We start from the raw sequence: 22,340 nt of genomic DNA, 5'->3' as shown, positions 1-22,340 counted from the left end.
AAGATACCTGGAAAGGGCTCAGGTTGTCCCTGCTCTTAATCGTGCAACAGATATGGGATTATCAAACAAAACATGGCTGTCTTTCATCATCACCCTATCCCCATGAGGAAAAGGATCCTTCACTGTGTTGAGTTTTGCAGCTGGCGAAACCAAGGCACAGAGAAGCCAGGTGACCTATTTATGACTTCAGCTTCACAGGAAGCTCTGCCTGACTTCGCTACCATGCTGCCTAGGACAATGGGTGCTATTCAGTCCACTTCTTGTGTTAGGAAGTTCACTTCTTGTCAGTCTTGGGGCTGGAAATCTAGGCCTGGGCGCTGTTCCCGAGAGTCTCACCAAAAGGCTAGTGCTCTACCACTTGAGTCCACAGCACTACTTCTGATTTTCTGGTGGTTCTTTGGAGATAAGAGTGTCACAGACGTTCCTGCCTGGGCTGGTTATGAACCATGATCCTCATATTTCAGCCTCCTGTGTAGTTAGGATTAGAATTCTGAGTTACCGCACCCAACTTAATTGTAATTCTGACTTTTTTCTCTCTCTTTCCCAAGACCTGGTTGAATGGGTGCTAGAAGAGGCGGCCCAGCATCCCCATGTGGATGGAACCCAAGGTGGCCCTCTCATTCTGGAGATGGGTTGTGGGTCAGTAGCTGACTCGCTAGCTTTTTGAAACAGATTCATGAGATAAGCCCTTCTGTTCCCTGTCTAGACGGTGACAGTTATTCATTGTCCATCCAGCCTTACTAGACTTATTGTATTGTATTGCTTTCTACATCATTTTCTAACACCTCGTCAAAATTATGATATATAGTTACGGAATGAAAATGTAATGCCATCTTAAGAAAGTTATTTAGGGCTCTGGGAATTTGGCTTCATGGTATGGTGATTGCCTAGCAGCCATGAAACCCTGGGTTCATTCCTTAGTAACACATTTAAAAAAAAAAAAAAAACAAAAAAACACTGGAAGTGGTGCTGTGCCTCAAGCTGTAGAGTGCTAGCCTTAAGCTAGAAAAAAAAGCTCAGGAAAATTCCCTATCCCTGAGTTTAAACCCTTCGAATGGCAAAAAGAACAAAACGAAACAAAAAACATTTAGTTAGTAAATGCAAAATAAAGACCCCATACTTGGAATATATAATTGCTTCTTCCATACTGACACCTGACAACAGTTCCTAATTTATGTACTTTACTTATGTTAGGATACAGTGTTAAAAAAGTTTTGTTCAATAAGTCACAGCTATTAATGCCAGGAATGTGCTTAGATGTCAGGTAAAGTTTAATTCTGGAAATTCAATGATTCCAGGATATGTGTCGTCACTGCTAATCACAAAGAGAAGGGTAGGCTAAGTGTGATTTTGAAATCTTTTTGGTGAGTTATGGCACCAAAAAGTCAGAAGCTAATTAATAGTTGTGAAAGAAAATAAAGAATAAATCCAGATAGAAGGAATAAATGATAGTAATTAAGGTATACCAGAAACTGTTCTATAGAACCATTTTTGGTTATTGTAGAACTTGTTGCCAACTAGGCTTTTCCTCATTGGCTTTAGCATTCTAAATCTCTTAGCCTAGCTCTTAGTCTCTGTGTGATAAATGTATTTCCTTCTATGCTATTCTTTCATACCTTATCTCTTTTGTTTTCAAAAAATCTCATTCTTTCTATATTTCTCTATGAACATTTCCTGATACTAAATACATCTATACAGATGGCAGAGGATGCTAATGTAAGGGTCCCAAAGCTCATCAGTCATTAATGTAACAAAATGGAAAAGGAGGATATATTTCTTGCTACTTCAATTTTTCTGAAATGCTGCAATGTCATCATTTGGTTAAAATTTCCATTCTTTTTCTACACAGTGTCATTCTGTGCTCATAAATGCAAATATGAGCCAGGTGCTGGTGGTCTACACCTGTAATCCTACCTACTAAGGAGGTTGTGACCAGAAGATTGTGGTTCAAAGCCAGCTTTGTCAGGAAAGTCCATGAGACCTTAACCTTCAATTAATCACCAGAAACCAGGATGTGGTGCTGTAGCTAATCACCCAGGAACAGAGTTCAAGCCCCACAAGAACAAAAGTGGTGAAATATGACTTTAAGTTTCTCCAAAATGAACGGCAAGATCAATAATCTTCCCAACGAAAAAAAAATAATTCCAAAATGATTCAGTGCACCTACTTTGGCTGAGTTATGTTATAGATCCTTTGCTGGATATATTCTCCAAAAACAAATTGTTTAACTAAGGATACAGGTGGACCCATTGTAACAATGAGATGTACAAGTCATTATCTCGAAAAAAGAACTTTACAACTTTGGTGGGTGGGGAGGACCGGATGGGGGAGGGGGGTATATGGGAAGGAATGGGAAGGGGAAACAAAGAGGAGGCAACAATGATTGATAAGAAATGTGTTATCTTGCCCATGTAATTGTAACTCCTCTGTACGGTATGCCCACAAAAATAAGAAAGAAAAAATGGTCAAATATTAGCTTTACAATAAACTTCATCTAATATTTCTCATTTGAAAAGAGAAGACTGTACAGTTGATGACACTTGACTTTCTTACTATCTTAGTTCAAAGCTAACCCAGGCAGGAGAGTCTGTCAAACTCCTATCTGTAATTACACAGCAAAAAATCGAGAAGTGGAGTTTTGGTTCAAGCAGTAGAGTACTAGATTTGGGGGCTGGTGGGCAGGAAGAAAAACTGTTCAGGGACAGGGTCCAGCCTCAGGGTTCAAGCCCCAGAACCAACATAAACTAAACAAAAAAGCAAACAAAAAAAACAGATATTTCATTGGGACCCTCCTTAAAGGACTACTGGTGTGAGAAATGGCTCCTTTTGCTGATCATACGCACTGGATGCTCTTTTGGAATCCTTATTGCTCTGGAGAACTCAGGACCAAAATAAAGGAATTGATAATTGACTCCTACAATAAGAGAATCAAGTCAGGAGTGAAATATCCATCCATAAAACACTTTAAAACCTCCATGTCTTTGTTTCTTTGCAGTAGAATTTTTTTGGGGGGTCCAGTCGTGGGCCTGAACTCTGGGCCTCGGCGCTTTACCTCAGGTTTCAACTCAAGGCTAGTGCTCTACCACTTGAGCCATAGCACCACTTCTGGCTTATTTTTGCTTATGTGGTGCTGAGGAATCGAACCTAGGGCCTCAGGAATGCAAGGTAAGTTCTCTACCACTGAGCCACCTTCCTAGCCCCTGCAGTAGAACATATTGAAAACAACGTTATTTCCTTTTGTTCTATGCTGGCCATCAAATGGCACATTATTTATTTTTGTAATTCTCTCAACTAGAAGTTTACAGAAAAATTATATACGAGTAAAAACACACTAGACAAAGTCAAGGACAGAATTTTCTTCAAGACCTCGGATTCCCTTCTTTTACACTAAAAAGGAAAGCACAAGTTAACTTGAACTTTGTAAATCCTCTATGTTTCATTCCTCTCCTGGGATCAGTTTCCACATCCAGTAACAGTTACTTCCAGGAACAATCTATGGTGCTGCTTGAGGTACAGTGAATGATTTCTGCTTCAATGAAATAACACAAGGATATCTTTGGACCTGATGTAACACGAGTTTCAGAGACAACTTAGTAAAGAGAAAATGTGAAATTTATATTGCTTATAAATACATTATCCATGAGTATATTGAGTTCAAACTTTGTAAATTCTCTGTAAATTAAGGTGAATTTTAAAGGGGAAGAAGTTTCTCAGATCATTTCTTTTTTGTGAGTGTATGTGCTGCGTATTATTTCCCAAGTGTACATGAATTTGTTAACTTATGTTAACTATAGCAATAATAAGAGAAAGAGAAATTCTGTGTTTAAGTATAAGGGTTCAATACACTGTAGAAGACTCTACGAATAAGACCACGTTGAAACAATAAAGCCAAGTCCAGTATGTAGATTTATGAGAGTGATATAGAGAAAGCATTACTCCTACATGGAACAGGAAGTATGAGGCCACTCCCTTTCTAAATCATGCTTGCTAATGACACAACTTTGTAGAAAGTAGAATGGAAGAATAATTCTGTTTTCAATGCAAGTCAGATATAACAGCATGAACTTAATTGGGGAAAAAAAGTCCATCTTGTGAGAGCAGGGATTATACTAGCTATGAACTGGTGGATAAGATCACATTTTTTCTTTCCTTTACTTATATATTGTTTTTTGGTGGTGGTCTTGGAACTTGAACTCGGAGCCTGGGCACTGACCCTCTGCTATTCAGCTCAAGGCTAGTGCTCTACCACTTGAGCCTCAGTGCCGCTTCCAGTTTTCTTGAAGTAAATTGGAGTAAAGAGTCTCCAGGACTTTCCTACCTGGGCTGGATTTGAACTCCAATCCTCAGATCTCACCACCACCCAGCTTAGGATCACATTTCTAACAGTGTACACTCAGCATATGTAATGTGTATGTTCATCTATCTTTATATGAATTCTTGAGTTAAAAATCTGGGCTACAGCTTAGACTTTACACTCACAACAATCTTTGTAGTTTAAAAGTTGATTCCAATGGATAAATAAAACCTAAGAATGTAAAGGAGTCTGGGGAGTTCAGTTTGCATCCTGCCTGTGCAGAACAGTCTTTGAGAAACTATAATTAACCAGCCAAAAGATGGTTTGGAAGCATGGCTCAAGTATTGGAATACCAGTCATGAGCAAGATTACTGAATAAGATTTTGACGCTTTTGCATACATACATACAATCATACACATATATACAGAGACACTTATATGTGCACACACAAATACAAATATGAAGCAACTCTCAGAATATGTAGAAAAGTTAGAAAACAATAGAAAATATGTCCTGAGTAAGACTAGAATCAAGTGATAATTTGTAAAATTAAAAAATCCTTAAGCAAACATTCTTCAAAAAAGTGTGAGAAAATTACATAGCTAGGGATCGGGATAGTAAGAGATTCAAGTAATCAATATTAAAGGGATTAGATCCATGGAGGAATGAATCAGAGACCCCGCAGGTGCATTTGAAAATGTTCATATCCTGTGTCAAATGTTAGAACATCTTCGAAGATAGTACATGAACAGTCTGAGAAGTTTAGTGGATAATATAACTGGAGAAGTTCAGAATTGCTAGTCTGTATCTAGATTAAATAAACCAAGAAGGGTCTGGGAAGGTGGCTCAGTGGTAGAGTGCTTGCGTTGCATACATGAAGCCCTGGGTTTCATTCCTCAGCACTACATAAGCCAAAAGAAAAAAGCCGGAATTGGCTCTGTGGATCAAGGGTTAGAGACCTAGCCTTGAGCTGAAGAGCTGAGGGACAGCACCCAGTCCCAGAGTTCAGGCCCCATGACCGGACCCAAAAATAAATAAATAAATAAATAAACAAATAAGTAAAAAAAAAAAAAAATATATATATATATATAAATAAACCAAGAAACTATGGTGGGGCAATGTGATACAAGCCTTCAATTCTAGCACTCAGACTGACAGGAGATTAGAGACTGGAATTACATAGTGATACCTTCCCTGGACCAGGTAGTATAATTTTGTCTTATTAAAAGATACCAAACCAGAAAGGAATACGCAGTTGGAAGTTTGGGCTAATTTTGTCATTATGTTTTGAGAAGTCGTTTCCTATTGAAATGCAACTCATTTATAATCCTCAGTTCTGCTTTTAAATGCTCTCTTCATTACAGAACATTCCTAGATGCAAAATGGCTCATGATTTCCATGCAAAATTAGAAAAAGTAAGTAATCATCATTCTGTTAGATTCCAAGGAAAGGATGAAGGATTACAAAAGCTTAAGCCTGGAGGAATAGCAAAGTTTATATAATGTAGGACTTGATAGATCTTTCTAAATTAGAGATTAGACTTCAAATAAATATTTTGGTTTTGTTTGTAATTTCATATTTTATAAGATACTACAAATTTTTTTTAAGTAGCATGTTTAATTGACAAATTTACAAATGTTTCTTGCATTCAATTTGCCTAGCATATTATTTCAAGAGAGTTATAATTAGAACTCAGTTAATAGATAATTCCAACAGTTCCTGTATAAAATGATAATGTAAATAATGTAGACCGAGTTGCCAAGAAATGGATATTAATTTATAAATTTAGAAAAACAGCAATTTTTGAGGCTTTGGTATAACATGTTATGAAGAGAATAATTGTGTGACTTCTTTCTTCTACCTGTATGTAACACAGGAAGCAATTTCCTTAATTACATGCCTGTGTATACAATAAGAAAAATGCTGGGTTTGGAGTTTGTTTTTATTTTTGTTTTTGTTTTATTGGTTTGTCCTAGGGGTTGAACTCTGGGCCTGGACACTGTCTCTGAGCCTGTTAAGCTCAAGGCTTGTGCCGTACTACTTCAAGCTCAGTACCACTTGTGTCTGGCTTTTGCTGAGAAGTTTATTGGAGATAAAAATCCAGGGAACTTTCCTGCTGGGTGGGCTTTGAACTGTAATCTTCCGATCTTAACATCCTGAATATCTATGATAGTTAAAAAGTATAAATATATATAATATTTTCAAGAATGCCAGTGGAGGAAAAATGATGCAACCCAGTTTATTGTGGTGTTCTTTCCAGAACACAGAGGGCATCACATTAGCATAGGTTTAGTATTTTTTCCAATAGAAATAAGTTATTTGTGATGTGAATTAAGGGAATTTTGAGGTGCACCCTACAAGTTGGAAACTGTTGGTCTAGGATGACTTTATGGCATAAATTTTGGGATTGGTGTTCATAGAAATAATAGCTTAATCTGATAAACAATTGCTTACTCTTGAAGAATTAATTATAACATGCTTCATAGTTTTATCCTATACCAGAATGTGGCTATTTTTCTGTTCACTTCTCAATGTGTAACATCCCATTGGAAAATGCAACTATTGCAGAATTACATAACATGCAAATAGGTACTATTTTGAATCTCTCAGGTATGGAATGTTCAGAATTTGAAAGTGAGTAGTTATTAGTAGTTATTATTTTGAGGAACACACATATTCTGTCCTCTTAACAACTTATTTACTTTTAAAAGTTATGGGTTTCTATAGAATTAAACAGTTTTCAGTTTTAGTATGAGAAAGTACTAATTTATTCTTTTATGAAAATATTGGCAATTATATTGTGAAAAAATTGTCAAGTTATATAACATTCAAGTTGATGGTCCTCTGATAAAGAAGGGGTAACTAATTCAAATTAGATGCCAAATAGTACGGATTTTTTAAAAAAGTTACTACATGAAGAATATTATTTACTATACCAAATACAGTGAAATTTTATTTCATGCAGGTTATTTTTAAAATTTAATTTTAATGTGAAAGTGATATGCAGTGGGTTAGCAATTGTAAGGTAGTGAATACATAACTGTTCAAACTTTTTATCCCCTCTCTCATTTTCTCACAGTTTTCCTTCAGCCCCAAACCCCTCACAAGTTGTAATGTACATTTCCAACATAATGTCTTATGAGTATTGCTATTGCATTGGTTTGCCTTTGTCCTTTGTCTCGCCAATTTGTTGTTCTTCTTCCCTTTCCTAATTAAGGTAAATGTATAAACAATACACAGGGTACCAAAATCAAACACAATAGGAGATAACCCATAGGGGAAAAACCCAAGGAAAATAGAAACCACATAGTACATTAAAAACAACAACTCCAAATAAATATCTCTGTCCATATCTTGGAGTTCATTTTGCTCAACATCAGTTTATATGCTCATATATATGCATAACAAAGAAACTGGAAAATAATAGTTTCATGGATAATATATCATGAAAACAACATGTTAACTGTTTTGGATGGTAAAGGTGGAATTAGGATTGGTAAATTCGTGATTCTGATAAAGGAATTTCAAAAGAGTTTTAAAATTATGACAGGTAAATTTTAATTGTTCAAACTTTTTAACTTGGCCTATTATAATTTAAAATTGCCTGGGAAAATAGGCTTTCATGCAAAGAAATCCATGGAGACTTAGCTGAGAGGGAGCAATGTGGGTAAGATGGCGCATTTTTACACTAAACAAACAAGCCTCACAAACTGTGCTGTAAATCCTGTAGGCTAACATGAGAATTGTCCTTACCCAGGAAATATAGTCTTACTGTGAGAAACAAGGTTGTAGTGGAATTTAAACTAAACAGTAATTTTCTTAAAAAGATAATTTTGGTCAAAATATTTAGGGAGAAAGTGCCCTTCAAAATGAAAGAACCTATTGAGTTTACACTTTTCTGTTTGTAATACATTCCACAATGTCTTTGCACTTGAAGCACTGAAACACAGAAAAAAAAAATCTGATTGGATACTTCACATTTCTAAGTAGCTCAAAAATATAATATCCTCATTAACATGAGATAGTGAAGACTTCTCTTATTACATAAGCCAAAAAGTTTGGGGATCAAAAAAGAATTGAGCAAATTACAAAGGTAAGAAAACGCGTTCTTAGAAGCCCTAGCTAAGGGTACTGGCTTCAGCCGTGGAGGGGGCCAAAACTTTTTGATATAGATTGTCTTAATGTTTTTGCTACCTAAAGTGATTTTACAGAGCCTATTTGGCTCAGTATAATGCAGAACAAATTGAATGAAGACATGAAAATAAATTCCACCTCCAAATAAAAGAGTTTTAAAAGAGAAACCTGAAGATGTAGCAGTGGCGGATACAGTATAGTCCTTCACCTTCACTAGACTTGAAGCCAAAAAACTGTGATTAATTGGAAATCAGTCAAGAGCTAAGAAGGGACATAGAAGTAGGACATGGAAGTATTGTCCTTTGTACCAGACAATGTAATCCAAGGAATGGGTGATTTAACTCTATTGTTCTCCATAAATCTTGTTGAGCAAAAGCAAGACCAAGAGAAAAATAATCTATTGAAATAATTTTGCAAAGAATAATTTCACTGTTCACAATATGGTATCTAAGGAAAGTCTTAAGAGAGAAGATAAAAGTTGTAAGAGAGAAGATAAAAATGGATTATTCTTCAGTTTCCTCTAAGCATTTTGTTAGCAAAATATATCTTTGAGGTTAGAAGTGACTGAACCAAAAATGGGTGGAGTACTTATTTTTGTGGGCACATTAGACACAAGAAGATTTCAAGGTAAAAGAAAAAAGAAAAAAAATATATAGCTAAATATTTGTGATTACAGGTTCTTGGACTGGTTTTTTGGAGACAAAGATTTGCATTAGTGTTGGTCTTCATTAACATAGTTGTTGGGTTTTCATGGCAACCAAATTAAAAGGGCAAGTTTAATGGACTCGTGTGGACAAGTAAACAGCATGATAGAAAATAATGGCAAATAATATTTAATGAATTATTTTGAAAAATTACTTTGTGACAACAAAGAAAGAAAGATAAAATTCCAAACCTCTTGACTTTAGTAAAAGTATGAAAATTGAGTAGTGAAGAGATTGAGAGAAAACAAAGAGAACTGCTTTATCTCCAGTGGAGTAATAGGTTCTTGTTCTTGTTTCTTCCATTCTGTCTTCACAAGCTATCAAATGTGACTCATGACTGGAGTATCCAGTTCAGACAAAGAACATTCGCAGAAGAAAATATTTGCAGTAGATATAGGTTATTTATAACCTTAGACAATCTATTTAAATCTGTTTAAAATTCTCCCCACACCCCAAACTGCCCTCTTTGCACAGCTTTGTTTGCTTTTCCAAAGACTGACCTTCATTAACTATTTAAAATTTTGAGAGGTCATATTCATACTGTCTAGAGATTGCTGTTTGGTTGTAATTTTTGTATGTTTTTGTTTGTTGTTGTGTTTTTAACTGAATTTCAAAAGGTTGTGCAAGTGTGTTACAATTAAATATGTCCATCTAATTGTCTAATGCTCCTGGATCAGAGTCACTCCTTCTATCAATATGAACCAACCCTTTCTCCAAGATTTATTTCACTTCCTTTATTACATGTGTACATTAAGTATTCTAGCTGTACTTGCCCCTTGTTCTATTTTTCATTCATTCTATTTCTTTACTATTGTTCCTCTCTGTTTTCAATTTCCTGATAGTCATTCTTTTAAACTGCCTGTTAATACTTTGAAAGGTTTATATACATTCCATGGAGTTTCAATCCCACATATACTTGAACTGATGTCAGCTTATATTTCCATAATTCATTTATCTGCAATAACAATTTGCAAGACTGAAGATGTGAATCACTTAGACATGATTTTATTCTCATTCATTTGGAAGATTAATCTTTAGACAGCAAGAAAGTTTAAAATTGACTTAGAATGTATTCCTAAATACCAGTTTTTATAAATGGCTTTGTACAATGGTGTGTGATTATTTTATTTTACATAGGATAATATTTTCTACTACCTATAAGTTTTGGAAAAAGAAGAAAACTAAAATTTACTAGTGTAGAGGAATATGATAGAAATAGAAGACATATTTTATGTTTGTCACATCTCTGATCAGTACCCAAATGCAAGACTTAAAGTCATATTTCTTACTATATTAGACAGATAGGGAAAACATAAAACAACACTTGATAAGGCAACTATAAGTGACTTTTTAAAATGTACGTTCTTATGTGATGAAATTTACTTTATTAGCTAATACTTGTGTTTGGAATATGGGAGACTGATCTATTTAACACATTTCTGGAAGGCACCTACTGAACAACACAAATGGCGGGGGTACTATTTCTACACTTTAATGAATGAATTTGGTTGATATTAGTGTTGGGTAAGTAAATCAACTCTATTTTAACTTGCTCCCTACACTTGAAAGCATTCTAATGTCACTATCATCTACTTGTCAAGTGTTATTTTGGCAAATGGTATTTTTAATAGTTTATTTGAAAATGAATATATTTTCAGGAGATTAAGTGTAGGTTATCATTGGTTTGAGAATGACAACATTTTTATACTATAGAACCTAGTTTTTTGAAGTACCGGTGTTTTGAAGCACTAAGGATCTTCTTAGTTAATGTTTTTCTAAATTATATTTGACATCTAAATCAAGTTTTTCTAGCCTTGGTAGACCAATTATGGATTTATCATTCCAGAAACTATTTTTGGCCAACTTATGCTGCACTGAAATCTTTCATTAATCATTAGGAGAGGGGTATTAAAAATAATCTTGTTCATTTGTGATTTTGTTCACTCATATGGGCTGGTCATTTGTAAATTGAAATTTTGAACTACAGTACTTTCTCTCATATTTTGTGATCTCATCTTTCATTTCAAGTTGCTTTGCATTTCACAGTTGATTACTGCTAATTCTTGTAAGGAATTTGGGACCTGAAATATTATAGGATATGAGAAATTGAGATTAGTCTTCAATTACTTTCTGTTGGCATGTTGCATGAGCCTAAGTGAGAAGTCTTGCCCTTGTTATTTGATTATGCAGATAACTTGAACCTGGTATCCTAGGACCCGTGGGTCCTGCAGAAGAATAATAGCTTTGAGACATCATATCAGCAAAATTTGGGTATATTCATTAAGAATGCTTCAGAAATATGGAGAAAAACACTTTGGGTCCAGCAAGTTAAAACAATAAACAGAGTATCAGAGTAAAATCCCTTATACATTAGTGGAAAACAATACTGTTATTTTACCTTGTGAATTCAGAAGACCACGAACACATAGAAGGTATCACAAGTTTATACCGAAGACATTGAATTGATACTTTTTATATTCTAATATATATTCTAAACCTAATTATTTATATTCCAATCTACTTATGAGAATAAATGTCAATATATTTATCAAACTATCAATTCTACTAAGATTCACTGTGTGAAATTTAAAATCAGCACATATAAATATAAAATATATAAGTATATATAATATAAAAAAGGCAACTCTGTTTTAAAGTATTATTCCATTATCTCTACCTCAGTTTTTGGTAGAGTTAGACTTAAAGCTTTACCATTTGTTGATTTACAGCCTAGAGGAAAGAGGAAATACTGTGATTAAAACATTACCAATTTAAGGCCTAATATCGAGGAGAAAGTTATGGACTTCTCCAGGAGCTATGGAAATATTTGGTGATATAAAGTCAGTAGTGTAAGTTCCTGCCTGGTTGGATGATAGACAGGCAATGACAGTAGGTAATCATGCATATGAACAATTTTTTCACCTTCTTTGCTTTAGCTACTTTTGAAATGATAAGTATAATAAACAATTATATTTTGATAAAATGCCTTCCATTCTAAACAATTCTGTCTGAACTGTTCATCTCTCTATGATCTCTTGTAACTAAGGTTAGTTTTGTTCCAGTTGACAATCTTTGCTGTCACGGTAAGATATTCTGATTGGTCTGTTCCTACATGGAAGAAAGGTAAAGGGTCAGCTAGACATTTGTCCCAGCAAGACCTCATTTGGGAAATTTTAAGTTGCAAAAGTTAAGAAGTAGCTCTTAAGCAAGGCTTTCTTTGAATCCATTAGCTCCACAAAGCTAATTCAGTTGATAAATAAATACTTGAAAAGCAATCACCTTTGGACTTAGCTGTAAAGGCTTCAAAGTATGATAAAATTTAAAATGAAAAAGACAAAATAGTCATTGACAAAAAAATTGCAAATATGAGCAATCGACTAAGCAATATGTTTTTCCCATTATACACAGAATTTTAGAGAAATAAGCATTTTTAGGAACAATAAGGGTTCCTTGCTATAAATAGTCAACCATGGATATATGCCTGTATAAAGATTGCATCATTAAGTACTTAAATTTAGATGATACTACATGTTTCAGCAGCAGGCCTACCCAAATTACAACAATACAGAGATTAACATGGCACTTGCAGAAGGATGATATGAAAATTTGTGAAGTATTCCATATTTTTCATTCTTCTGATGCAAGAAATGAAAAACAGTTAAAAACAGTTATTAAAAAGTTCATTACAAAAATACAACTGTAACAATACGTGTAATTCATAGAATTAAAGGTTAGTTTGACATCAGTATATTATATCTTCACCTGAGAAAGGCCTTTACATAGCATAACCTTTACAAAACTTGAAATTAGTTAACATTAACAAAGGAGGAGGCTGCAATGCTTGGTAAGAAATGTACACATTATCCTGCCCATGTAATTGTAACTCCTCTGTACAGTATGTTCACAAATAAAATTAAATTAAATTAAAAAAAAGAAATTAGTTAACATTGTCATTTTATCCCAAAGAAATAAAATAATACAAGGACCTAGGAAAAAAAGAATCTTAAACTTTTTCTATATGGAATGCAATTTGAAAGGACACATTTATTAATGAACATATACATTATATAACAATGTAGAATTCAAAGTATTATATCTAGCAGCGAATTAAATAGATTATGGACATTATACAAACAGATATACTTTTTTCAGAAAAGCACCTTGAACATCTTTAGTTTCTATACTATTTATTTCAAAAGATAAGTTAAAATTATTTCTGATTTAAAAAAAATCACAAACTCTGCAGAAATCATTATAGATGTACAAAAACAATTCTTGAATATATTTTGACATCAAAGTCAGGCAATTCACTTGGATAAATACATGGAATCCATGATTTTTTAAAGTAAGATATTGCTGTTGCTTTGTATTCTGAAAAAAAATTGTAGGGAAACAAAGGATGGAATGGCATTTTTGAAATTTAAGAACCTCAACCAAACCATTACAACTTAGGAGAACAATTTGTACAGTCTTCCATAACTTCATAGAGGTAGTAATACTTACTTATCCTTTTGGAAATATCAAATGCAGTTTTCGGGATCCAAAAGAAGAAATTTGCTTGGATCTTCCTCAATTTTTTTCTTGCAAATGATACCATTCCTCACTTTTTCATCTTACTTCCTGTCTTCGTCAGAATTGCCTAACCGGAGACTTTGAGTGCCAGTGGGAATGAGATGTCCATGTTTTTCTCCAATAGTTCACATTGGTTGAACTGGTCAGAAAAATCTGGTGAATTTTCTGCATATATTTATTCACCATGATTTATTTTATCTTTTTTCCATTTTTACTACTCTAAATTATTCTAACTGGAGAGTAGGGAATTTATAGAGAGCAGAGGAAAGATTTTCCTCAATATTCAAAGGTACAGACTGAAAATTAGGACCAGTGGTGTCTTCATGTGCAGCTTATTCTAGGAATGAGAAAATAGGAAACAATGCCTTCTATGTAAATGATTTGGGAAATACCATGTTATAGTGTCAGAGAACTCACTATTCAACTTATGGGCTTAAAGAGCTTTCTAATGTTGGTATTCAACATTAGAAAAAATGTATAATGCAGTAGTAAAATAGAAGTCCTTTGTATGACTACCTAAATTCTTGTTTTTTTAAAGACATTTGTTTTCATCTAAAAAATAGGCCTGTCTATTGTCTTCAGGTGATTTTGATGATTGAAGATGCTTAATGAGAAGTCAAAATGTATTAGTAGTCCTTTTCTATCAATTAAATTTCACTTTTGCTTTTTGGAGGATATAATGATCAAAGCAATAATTCAGAATCAGCAAGCAATCGTTCAGAATCATGCTTGCAGTGCAAGTGAATCACCAGTAAGTAATCCTCGATATCATTATCCACAAAGATTTGTCACAGATACAATCAGCCTGCCTTCTCTAGCTGCTTTCCTAGCCTGGACCTATTCCTTCATTGTACAGGAAAAGTGTGATTCAACTGATTTTAGTCAAATCTGTTAGTAGAATTATCAAGTATTTAGATTCTTTTCTTTAAAATTAGTTGTAGGGCCTGAACTCTGGGCCAGGGAACTGTCTTTGAGCTCTTCAAATCAAGGCAAGCACTCTACCACTTGAGGCAGAGCACCACTTCTGGATGGTTCTGTTTATGTGGTGCTGATTTGGGAAATGGCAGAAGAGAAAGTGAAATGATGCAACCAAAAATATAAAAACAAAATAAATTAGGATAATTTTGGAGCAATCATATTGTCTATGAGAACCATGAAAGAGAGAGAGGAAAATAGATACAGATGTGCAATGACCTAGCTAGCCACAAAATCCATGCTTCTAATCAATTTACAGAGCAAACAATTTTTTTTATTTTTTAAAAGAGATGGAAATAGAATATATGTATTTACATGAAATTAGTAAATACATTTTTAGTAGCCTACATAAAGAGTCAGAGCTTTGACCAAATTACAAACAAGAATCTTAAAACTTGGGCTGGGATGGTGGATCAGTGGTAGAGTGCTTGCCTTGCAGCTTACTACAGCGGAGACTATTTCCAAAAAGGCCACACATATGAATAATAGGGATGAGGATGAGTAAACCCCTCTTCATTGGGAAGCCTAGAGTGGACAACTAGAAATTGTCCATGGGTTGGTAGCTAAAGGCAAATATTCATGCAATAACTGTGAATGGCTGGACACCCCTGTACAGTGCTTATATGTGGAACATATTGCAACAGCACACACACACACACACACACACACACACACACACACACACACACACACACACACACATCTTCATCATCATCATCATCATCATCATCATCAGATTTCTTCTTATTTTTTGCATATGGTCTTAAGAATAAATTTACATTACTAACTTGAATTTCTGACAGGAAAATATCATCACTGTACATCTTGGTTTTATGCTCTCAGGTTTAAATTACTATCTAAGTATGTGCATTAGATAAGTATAGGAAAAAGTAGGAGCCACACCAGTGGCTCAGGTCTTTAATCCTACCTAATCAGAAAGATGAAATCGGATGATTGTTCTTTGAAACCAGACCAAGAAAAAAAAGTCCATTAGATTCTGATTTGAAATTAACTACAAAAAGCTTGAAATGGAGCTGTAGTATAAGCATTAAAATGCTAGCCGTGAGAAAACTAAAACAAAAAAATAACAAATTCTGGAACAGAGTCAGGCCCTGAGTTCAAGCTCTAGTATTAGCAAAAAATGAATGAATGAATGAATGAATGAATTAACTAAAAATAAATTAAGTGGTCACATGTGGAGAGGCAGGTAAAATATAACAATCATGGAGACTGGATTATGTATTATTTTGTAATAAGGCAAATTATCATTTTTCCTAATCATTAATATTTTATTTGAAATTTTTTGTACAATAAACCCTGAGTTTGGCATGCATGTATATGTGTGTGTACATGTGTGCACATGTTTGTGTATGTGTGTGTGTGTGCGGTTGCAATGTTGCTTGCCAATGTGGACAGAGTGAGGCTGAAAAGAGCTGTGTTGAAATGTTGTTATTTATCAGTGTTCCATCCTGTTATTTCAGTGGAACCACCCTTCTGTATATTTTATTTGTCAAATAATAACACCCTCATAATCAAAGCATTTACATCATTAAGTTAGATAAAAGAGATCACTTTCAGTTCTTAGTATATGTTAGGCAAGAAGATACCCATATAATTAGGTAGTCAGTTATTGCTGTAAGATGACTGTCAGTACAAAATATGTATTTGACCTCTTAAATTGGATATACTTTTAAGATATACTCATAGAGTGATTTTGACCAACTCGACCAAACAGGTATTACTCTGGTTATTCCTGTGAAACTCAAGGTGGATAAACACTTTCCAGATTTCTGTTGAAAATAACTTTCTTTGTAAGATCATATCTATTCACACTAAGATAGATAAACCCCTTATTTTTTAGGTTTGAATATCCCATCATATTTACTGAAAATCAGTATTGTGGATATGTTTGTTAGATATACATTGCAAAAACAAACAAAAAGCATGTGTCACCTCCAGATTGTGGATGCATTTGAAGTTGTTTTGTACATACAAATGTTTCTTCATTAATTGTTCTTTTGTGGGAGTAACTATCACAACTTTAACAAATAAGGATTTTTGAATATCTTTTCCAATATAAATAACATCCCAGAGCAAGTCTTGCAATTTCTGAAAACCCTTTGAATATTTTATGCTCCTAACTACTCAGGAGACTGAGATCGGAGGATCACAGTTCAAAGCCAGGCCGTGAGACTCTTATCTCCAATTAACCACCAGAAAACCAGAAGTGGCACTGTGGCTCAAAGTAACAGCACACTAGCCTTGAACGGAAGAGCTTGGGGACAAAGCTAAGGCCCAGAGTTCAAGCCCCACAATCGAAAAGAAAGAAAGAAAGAAAGAAAGAAAGAAAGAAAGAAAGAAAGAAAGAAAGAAAGAAAGAAAGAAAGAAAGAAAGAAAGAAAGAAAGAAAGAAAGAAAGAAAGAAAGAAAGAAAGAAAGAAAGCAAGCAAGCAGCCGGGTGCTGGTGGCTCATACCTGTAATCCTAGCTATTGAGGCTGAGATCTGAGGATCATGGTTTTCAGTTCATTGACTATACAGCTAAAAACATTTTTGAAATAAACATTGTTAAAATCTGAAAATGTAAGTGGGTATATAGGCTTTTTATGAATCATTTTATGAAAAGCCAGTTTTTATGAAACTAAAAGATATAGAATAAAAGAATGGAAGTGAATTGGGTGAGCTAATTATTAGTATAACTTTGTTTTCTATTAGCACAGTCTTTTGAATATACATGATGAATTTAAATTATGTCCTTTGTGACACTATACTTGTTATTTTTAGAATCTTTGTAGTTATAGGAGTGAATTTGTAGTATAAATAAATGTCTTTGAAAATGATTAGGATTAATCTTGTGTTTTGTGTCCTACTCCCCCCAAAATGAGTTATTTTCAAGTGTTAATAGTTTATAATTGAATCTTCAGTATCATAAGAAATTTTGAAAAAATGGATTGTGCGGGGTAAGATGTAGCTGCCTCTTCTCCGAACGTCCCCTTTGCCTCCGGACTTCTCAGGGGCCAGCAGCAGCCCGACCAGGGGCACGGGAACGAGGGCTCAGCAAATGACCATGGGCTTGGTGTCCAACTAGCAGTTTGCAGGTGGCTGTGCCAAGGCGGTGGAGAAGGCGGCCGAGTAGGCACCGGCGGATGCGGCTCAGGCGGCCAGGGAGCCACAGCTGCTGCACAAGGCCGGCATCTGTAAGTGGTTCAACGTGATCATGGGGTTCGGCTTCCTATCTATGAAGGCCCGCACCATGGTAGCGCTGGACCCCCTGGTGGACGTCTTTGTGCACAAGAGTAAGCTGCACATGGAGGCTTCTGGAGCCTGAGGGTGGGAGAGGCTGTGGAGTTTTCCTTTAAGAAGTCTGCCAAAGGCCTAGAATCCATTGGATTCACTGGGCCCAGTGGGGTGTTCTCTTTGGTAGTGAGAGGCGGCCAAAGTTGAAGAACATGCAGAAGCGCAGATCCAAAGGAGACAGGTGCTACAACTGTGGTGGTCTAGACCATCATGCCAAGGAATGCAAGCTGCCACCACAGCCCAAGAAGTGCAACTTCTGCCAAAGCATCAACCACATGGTGGCCTCCTGTCCACTGAAGGCTCAGCAGGTCCCCAGTTCCCAGGGAAAGCCTGCCTACTTTAGGGAAGAAGAACAAGAAGAGATCACAGCCCTGCCCTGCTCCCCGAGGCCCAAAATTGAGCCACCAGAGTAAGGGGGGCTACTCTTGCCAGCAGGAAGTTTCAAGGAGAAGGCATCAATAGGTAAAGTGGAGAAAATGGGGATATGGGATGTGTTGGAGAGTAGCTGGCACTGCCATATGTCTCAGGCCGGGATGTCCCAGCATCACCCCATCTTCTCTTTTGATGAGGGGAAGGGGTTATGCATAGGAATCCCATCATGATCTATCCCAATTCAAGTGAGGGGCTTTGGGGGAACCATTTTGAAACCTGCATACTTTATATGATAAGCTTCACCTGTCCTACATGCTTCCCCTCCCTCCGCCCCAACCCACCCAGCCTCCAGCTTCTAAAAATGAACCAGATTGGCAAGTTGTTCCTTTAAAGAAGGATGTGTCCTATTTCTCTTGCCAGGGTGTGAAACAAATAAGCATCAGACCAGCAGATCCATGGGCCCAAATCCCCAAAGTGTAGTACCTCGGGTAGGAGGGCCCGTCAGGAGCAAGGCAGAGTTGTTTTGTTTTGTTTTCTTTTTTGTCTCTCCACCACCTCCTCTCCTAAACATCTTGTTTCCTCATCACCCTATCTTGAGCCATAGTACTGGGAGAGCTTGTCCAGGCATTGGGTTGTGATGACATGCAACATGGGTTACTAGGGAATGGCTGTAAACCTGGTGCTCTGTGCTTCTCCCTGCCCCCTCCCCCATTCTGGGCCAATGTGATTGTAATTTATTTGTTCCCTTGGATTACTGCACCTTGGGTCCCCGCTTTCTCCAGGATGCCAAACCTGCACTATATATGCGAATGACGTATCTTGTGCATTTTAACTTTTTTTCTTATTATAAATATTCTGGTTTTGTATTTTTATATATTTTAATCTTAAGGCCCTCCTTCCTGCGCTGTGTTCTCAGGTACATGAGCAATCTCAGGGATAAGTGGGCAACAGCTCCAGGTCTGCACAGCAGGAAGAATTTGTTGTTTTTATCACCATGGAGAGCAACCATTTGGAGTGCATAGCGCATTGAACCACTTCATTTTTGCCAATTAGAGCTGGCTTTTCTGCCATAGGGTCCTCTTGAAACCCCATCAACCCTTGGAAATGTTTCATGGGAGACTAGGTTTTTAATTGGGTTGCCCCATGACTTGTTCTCCTTCGGCTGGAAGAATGGAAATTAGTCTAAACAGGAAATGGTGGTGCAGACAAGGTAGAAGAGGCCCAAAGAGGAAGCCAAGGTTAGTAATGTGGCTCTGGGACTTGTTTTCTTTCCATATACCACATCTATCCTTTACTAGGTTAGCCTGGGATTACTGTGCAAGTAACTGTATATGTATTTTTTTTTCCTCTAAGGAATGGGAATTGATATGTTTGGATTTTAAGACCACAGATATGTGTCCACCTTGTACTAGCCATGCAGGGATGGCTCTATAAAAAGCAAGGACCAAAATCCTCAGTCTCGGATTCCAGTGAAATCCATAAGTGAACGCCTGTCTCTGGAGCCCGTGTCCTGCCCTGCTGCATAATTGTTCATAGTGTTGTGTTAGCTAAAGGAGAAAAGGGGAGTTTCGTTTACATTCTGAGAGATCACCGCAAACTTCCCTCACTGTGTTGAAACAGGACAAATGCAATAGAATGCATTGGGTGATGTGTGTCTGATCCTAGTTTCTTGTCTCCCCACAAATGCTGCCCCCCTCTAGTTCATTGTATTTGTCTAGGCTCTGTAGGACTTTACTGAGTTTCTGAGTTGGTCATTTGCTAGGTGGCCTAGTTTGTGTAAATAATAATGTGTGGGTTTTTTCTCCATGTTCTTTTTGAGGTTTTATTGTTTACAAACTTCTTTTAGAATTGAGAAAAATAGCCAAACCATCTTTGACAGAAGGTTATGCACTAGACAAAAGGATATGAAGCTAAGTTGGGGGACATTCTAAAGTGAGGATCTTGAACTAGTTTTTCTTTTGTTCCCTCTCTTCCCCTATTTCCCATTTTGGACTAGATCTTCATTGGTAAAAATAATAATAATAAGTCCCTATCCTCTACCCTTTTCTCCCTCAAAAGAAAACCTACATGCCCATACACAGATGACTCTTGGAACGTCTCTTCAACTTTTATGTGACTTATGCAAAGATTCTGAAGACTCTAGGGCTCCAACCTCTCCACACCACACACACACACCTTATTCCCAACCTGAGTCCATGTTTTTTAAACGTAATTCTCATCAAATATGACATTTGTGACCAAACCTGTTTGTTCTGTAATACTAGAGAAAATCAATTGTGGCTTTCCATGTATAAAGTGGGGTCAGGAGACCAGGAAAGGGAATATTAATGTGTGTTCAAGTCACTCAGGAACTTGTACACAGGTGCAAGAAAAGTCATGTCAAAGTGGCCACAAGATTGTTTAATGGGAGACGGACAAATGTAACGCCATGTTTACTGCTAGAAACCAAAGCTTTGTGAGAAATCTTAAATTTTTGGGGAGGGAGGGTGGGAAAATGTGTACCTGTCTGTCCTTTCTCTGATCCCTGCAGACTAAAGCTCCCTTGGGCTTTAATAATACCAGTCCTGGGGTGTTTTATTTCATGATTGATTTGTGCTGTACCCGAGTACTTTCTTTCCTCCTTTCTAATCATTTTTTTAAACACATACTGACTCTTCCCTTACCTTTCTTTTCCTGGGAAAATACAATAAATAAATAAATAATAAATATTTAAAAAAAGAAATTTTGAAAAAATGTAGTAGTACTGATGTCTTTTTTAGGGAGTGGAGTCTGGTAGTGGGGCCTGAACTGTGGGCCTGGTTGCTGTCCCTCAGCTCTTCAGCTCAAGGCTAGCACTCTTCCACTTGAGCCACCGCGTCACTTCCAGCTTTTTTCTTTTTGCTTATGTGGTGCTGAGGAATCAAACCCAGTGCCTCATGCATGCACAGCAAGCGCTCTACCTCTGAGACACCTTCCAGCCCTTTATGTCTTTTTAAACCAATTGTATTCAGAAGTTGGAAAGGCTTTAATTCATGCTTAGGTCTTGTTGTCTATGATTTTTATCCTCTCATTCCTAACATTAATTATAGGTCAGTCTGCATTTTGGGGTACATGAAAGGTAAAATATTTATCTGGGGTCAAAGGTGATTTTTATATCAGTCTTGCTTTAATAGCATTTTAAAGTATACCTTTCTCTCAAAATGTTGGGTATAAAAAGCAGTCAAAAAACTTCTAATAGTAAACAAACTAGGTGAGCTACACTGTGGAAATGATTGGTGTATAAGACCTCCATTCTGTTTCCATCAGCAATTGGGGAGGTCATTCTTTCAGTAAGACAGTGTTAAACAGAGATAGGGTCCCCAGGCAGTGCAGTGTTGAGTGAAGGGATAGAATATGATTTCTGCTATTTTGACCTAGAAATCAAGAATGTTATACGTTAGCAGTTCCTTTCACCAGGGAGGTATGTATTGATTATGACCTTTGAGTTTTCATATTACAGTTACCTATTTTCTAACAAATATAAAGTGAAATATTATGAGTGTACACAATAATTCTGGGAAATTTTCCTAGAATTTGTAGACAAAGGGCTGGTATTTTAGTCATAAAATAGAATGAGGTTAATTGATACATTTGGAGATGGACCTCAGGCTAACCCTTACCATGTGTGCAATGTTGTACTAGTAATTACAACTCTGAAGACTTCAATATCATCTGAGAATTAAAAATGTAAGTAGTTCCACTTTATGCAATTATTGTGAGGATTAAATTATATACCATAGGTAAAGTATTGGAAAAACAATCAATTAGCATTTGGCAAATTCTACCTGTTATTTTATCATGTGATGAATTCTAAAATTTTTACTCTGATTTTATATTGTCTCTTTATGATGTGCAATGTGATGATATATTGATATTCATTGCATTGATCATTTTTTGGTCACTGTAAGGAAAATACCTGAAAAGAAAATTTCTGAGGACGAAACTATTATATTGTTTCATGGCTTAAGAGAACAC

The 22,340-nt window shown here is 36.0% G+C and overlaps 2 pseudogenes; both read left to right on the top strand.

Moving 5' to 3' along the window:
- The first annotated feature begins 12,661 nt into the window (after window positions 1–12,661).
- Window positions 12,662–12,761, top strand: LOC138830274 (U6 spliceosomal RNA; annotated as a pseudogene).
- A 4,984-nt stretch (window positions 12,762–17,745) lies between these two features.
- Window positions 17,746–18,375, top strand: LOC138830262 (protein lin-28 homolog A pseudogene; annotated as a pseudogene).
- Window positions 18,376–22,340: the final 3,965 nt, after the last annotated feature.

Source organism: Dipodomys merriami, unplaced genomic scaffold (genome assembly GCF_024711535.1).
Source record: "Dipodomys merriami isolate MVZ:Mamm:240054 unplaced genomic scaffold, mDipMer1.0.p SCAF_187, whole genome shotgun sequence".
Classification (NCBI taxonomy): Eukaryota; Metazoa; Chordata; class Mammalia; order Rodentia; family Heteromyidae; genus Dipodomys; species Dipodomys merriami.
The sequence above is the reverse complement of the archived record's forward strand: the minus strand, read 5'-3'. Positions and strand labels throughout refer to the sequence as shown.